The sequence below is a fragment of the Gopherus evgoodei genome, unplaced genomic scaffold (assembly GCF_007399415.2).
Source record: "Gopherus evgoodei ecotype Sinaloan lineage unplaced genomic scaffold, rGopEvg1_v1.p scaffold_269_arrow_ctg1, whole genome shotgun sequence".
NCBI classification, from domain to species: domain Eukaryota; kingdom Metazoa; phylum Chordata; order Testudines; family Testudinidae; genus Gopherus; species Gopherus evgoodei.
The window spans coordinates 29,972-34,672 of NW_022059932.1; the positions used below are offsets into that span (position 1 = coordinate 29,972).

The window sequence follows — 4,701 nt, forward strand, 5'->3', positions numbered from 1 at the left end:
TACATGTCCACACTATGCCCCTTGTGTCACCAGAGCACATCCAGGCTAGACTCTTGGATGGCCACAGAGAGCAGGGCACTGTGGGTAGCTGTGCAACTGGCTGCAGGTGCTTTGGGAAGGGTTTGCAATGCCTCACAGGCTGGTACAGCATCACATGATGCAGGTTTCTCTATCCCATTGTTCCATGGGAGTCCTACTAGATTGCCAGCTGCTTTTCCACTGCAATGTGCCTGGTGGGGTAGAGAGTGTGTTTGTGTGTGTGTGTTAGAGAAGAGTGTGTCGGCACGCTGTCTCTAAGTTCAGACAGCTGCTACAAGGAACCAGTCCTGAGGCAGGGGGACGGGGACAGCCCCAACATCAGCCCCCGTTTCCCTCACTGGCTCAGCTCAGCACAGCACCCTCTGTCACACATGCACACTGCTGCCTGCTTAGCTCTGTGTCAGGGGTGCTGGAACAGGGGGTTTAGAGGGCCATGGCCCCACCACTCTTTACCGGCTGTTAGGACAAATGATGGAGTGAGGAGAAGGGTGGAGCCTTGGTGGGGGGAAGAGGCGTTCTGTGGGTGTGGCCTTGAGGGGAGGGGTGGTGTGAGTGTGGGTCCTTGAGGAAGGGGTGTCATGGGAGTGCCACAGTTCAAATAACGGTGCCCCCTCCCCACTGTAAGGAAGCTCCCACCGCCCCTGCTCTGTGTTCATAGCGCAGGAGAGAGCAGCGTCCATGGCAGTGATTTGCTCCCCGGGGCTCTGGCAGGGGGGCTCAGGTGGCGATTTAAAGGGCCTGGGGCTCTGGCCTCTGCAGGGAGCCCTGGGCCCTTTAAATCACCAGCCTGGGGAAGCCGGGCCAGGCTGGCACAGTGTACCCGCTCTTGCCAGTACCCCATACCGGACCAGACCGGCTTACTTTCACCTCTGGAAGGTCCTCACATGGATCAATAGCTGGTTAAAACCTGGGAAACAAAGGGTAGGACTAAATGATCAGTTTTCAGGATGCAAACAGGTAACTAGTGGTGTCTGTACTGGGACTATTCAACATATTGATAAACAATCTGCTAAACAATGAGGTGACTAAATTTGCAGATGATTCAAAACTACAGAGGATAGTTAAGTGCGAAGCAGCCTGTGAGGAGCTAAGAAGAGATTTCACAAAACTGGGTGAAAGGGCAACAAAATGGCAGATGAAATTCAATGCTGATAAATGCAAAGCGATGCACATTGGCAAACATAATCCCAACTCTACATATAAAACGATGGGATGTAAAATAGCTGTTGCAACTCAAGTGAGAGATCTTGGAGTCACTGTGGATAGTTGTCTGCAAACATCCACTCAATGTGCAGCAGCTGGCAAAAAGCAAACAGAATGTTGGGAGAGAGAAAATCTTATTGCCACTGTATAAATCCATGGTACGCCCACATCTTGAATGCTGCTTGCAGATATGGTCACCCCATCTTTAAAAAGATGTATTGCAATTGGAAAAGGTTCAGAAACGGGTATGGAGTGTTTGCCATATGGGAAGAGAATAATAAGACTGGGACTTTTTGGCTTGGAGAAAAGATGACTAAGGGGGGATATGATAAAGGTCTATAAAATCATGGCTGGTGTGGAGAAAGTAAATAAGGAAGTGTTACTTATTCCTTCTCATAACACAAGAACTGGGGGTCACCAAATGAAATTAATAGGCAGCATGTTTAAAACAAACAAAAGGAAGTATTTTTTCACACAATGCACAGTCAACCTGCAGAACTGCTTGCCAGAGGATGTTGTGAAGGTCAAGACTATAACAGGGTTCAAAAAAAGAGCTAAATCGATTCATGGAGGACATGCTCTGAGCCAGGATGGGCAGGGAAGGTGTCCCTAGTCTCTGTTTGCTAGGAGCGGGTGACAGGGGATAGATCACTTGATGATTACCTGTTCTGTTCATTCCCTTTGGGGCACCTGGCTTTGGCCACTATGGGAAGGCAGGACACTGGGCGAGATGGACCCAGTCTGACCCAGTCTGGCTGCTCTTAAGTCCTTATGCTCCTTTCATACAGATGCCTGGGATTCTGGCGCACAATGTGTCCCTGAGGTCTCAGCCAAAATGCCCAGACAGGCAAACACTCTGGGCTCGTGAAGCCTCTGCCCCCCACCTAGTGCCTATGGCTCATCCCTAACCCTTGCTGCTGCTCCTTGCTGTAGAAGGTGAAAGAAGCGGAGGCAGTGCAGGAGCATTCTGGGGATGCAGATCCGAGGCTTTGGGAGAGACACATTGTCTGAGACATAAGAGTGCTGTAAACCATGTAGCCACCCCCTCAATCAGGGATCTTTTCCAGCCCTGAGTCTGTGCTACCGCGATCCCTCCCGCAGAGCAGGGTGCCCACAGATTACAGGCTGAAAATAGACATGTGACACTAACTCCTGTTCTCCCTGACAGTGTCTGCCCTAGACCAAGTGGCACCCCAGGCAAGACGTGTCTTCGGTGTCCCCCTCCAATATGTTAAAATTTTTCATTGCATTTGTATCTCAGTACATGATTTCGATGTACAATTTCGATGCATGATTTTCTCTGTCATATAAGATGCTAAATTTGCAGGCTAGGTTCTGTAAACCTGTATTTATTCATGCCATATATAAGCAAATAAAACAAATGCATTTTCTTTAAGCATATAGAAACTTTTTAATTTTAACGGTAACTGAAACGTACTAACATCTAGAAATGGAACTGTCACCAGCACAGGGCTGGCCAGTATTAAATAGTGTTACAGTAGGAGACAGCGTTAGTATGTTAACCCCAGGCCTTTAGTTGAAAGGTCGCTTCTCTCACCTTTCAATCATGAACTGAAGCGCAGCATTAAAGAGATCCAAAGATTGGCCAATGGCATTTTCAAGTGCTAAAATAGCAAGTGATGTCGCTCTCTCATTGGCCATCAGCGACTGAAGATGTGGTTGAATGAGCTGGAGCTTCAAGGCGAGGGTGGGTCTGTCTGCTGCCTTCCGTTGCGCTGCTGGGCACCAAGTCCCTGGTGGGCAATATGTGAAGCTGGGAGAAGAGAGTGGGGTGGCAAGTGGTGGCAGGACTTTTTCCACCAGAGTCTACCTGCCCAACTTCCTCCTCATACTGCTGGGCCCCCGTCGCCTTCAGGTAACACAGGAACTAAGGCAGGAATAGGGTGAGGAAGCAAGTAAAGCCGAACAAAGAAGGCAAAAGTGAATCTTGTCTTCATGGGTCACTCACAATGACGTCCTTTTTCTGTGCCACAGCTGACAACAACATCCCAGACAGAAAAGTAATAGGCCAAAAAGAAACCTAGCAGCTGCTGAAGTAGTTCAGTTGGGAGCGTGCTAGACTAACAGGCTCTTCTATCCCCCTTTGTGCAGGGGTGGGATGTTTTCTGAGAGTGCAGCAGGGCCTTTAACTGCCACGAGTCCCTCATTTCAGGCTATGCAGGAGGAAAAGACAGCATGGGCTTCTGCACCGAGTTGGCCCACCTGACCTTTCATTCTTCTCTTGCTCTTTGTCAGCAAGGGGAAGAAAAAGAAGCTCTCCCTCAAGCTGGAGTCACACGGGCGAGGTAGGGACGACTTCCTGAGTGCTGGCTCCAGTCCTCTGCTCTGCCAGCTGACCTATCGAAGGGCTGCCACCACTTTCTCTAGGTTTGTCCATCAGTCTGTGGCAGGGTGAGCAACAGCTGAAGAGATGGAGTTTCTGTAGTGTAGTGGTTATCACATTTGCCTAACACGCAAAAGGTCCCTGGTTCAAAGCCAGGCAGAAACATGCTGGTTACCTTTTCCCAGATCCCCTTGCTGTTCAGGAAGGCGCTCCTCCTTCTGCCACTGGCCTGTCCCTGGGATAACTCCAGCACCTGCATGACAGAAGGAGCTGACAGCAGTGGAGAAAGCACCTTGGTGTCAGGCTGGAGAACCTACAGAAGTGAGGCATGTTACTTTTCAGATACTTGTGGCTTGGCCTCCTCTGCCCTTGGAGATTGGCTGGTGGACGCCGGCTCTTCCTGCTGGCCTCCTTTGCGTGACATGCCAAAGGAGGAAGTGAGGCAGGAATGGGGCAAAAGAGGAAAGTCAAGCTGAGAAAGGCATGGCAGAAACTAAGCACATCATTGTGGCTAAGTGGGGTTAGTAGAGCACCATCATTCATTCTGCAAAGCCTGGGGAGCTGTGGTTGGCTGCTGGGAGGCAGAATCCTATGCCTGCCTCTTGGCTTCCCAGGGATGGCTACTTGCAGCCCTGGAGAAGAAGGGGGGTTCTGGGTGAAAGGAAAACAAGCAAAGCTGAGTCCAAGCGGAGAATGGCTGCTCCTTTATGGCCAACCTGGGGGGATGACTGATGGTTTTAGAGGTGGAGGCTGGGCTGGCTGTGAGCAACTGGGATCCAGGAAACTCCCACCTGCCCTTCTGAGGGCTAAACCCATGGAGGTGCGGTTGGCTGCTGGGAGATAGACCCCTGTGGCTGCCTGTTGGCATCCCAGGGATGGCTCCTTGCAGCCCAGGAGAAGCGGGGTTCTGGGGGGAAGGAAAAGCAGCAGTGGTGAGGCTGAGTGGGCTCCTTTCTGGCTGAGATGGTGGGCTGTGGTGAGTCTGGGAGTTGCCTGTAAGCCATAAGTGGACATAGTGCAGTGAAAACCGCTGCTCCATTCTGGCCGACCTGGGGGCACCATGGACGACTTGGGAGTGGGGGCAGGGCCCTGGCTGTGAGCAAATGGGATCCAGG

The 4,701-nt window shown here is 51.0% G+C and overlaps 1 non-coding gene across 1 annotated transcript; it reads left to right on the forward strand.

Annotated features, from left to right (window-relative positions):
- The first annotated feature begins 3,678 nt into the window (after positions 1–3,678).
- TRNAV-AAC lies at positions 3,679–3,751 on the forward strand. The gene has a single exon. It is a non-coding gene; the product is annotated as a tRNA-Val (tRNA).
- Positions 3,752–4,701: the final 950 nt, after the last annotated feature.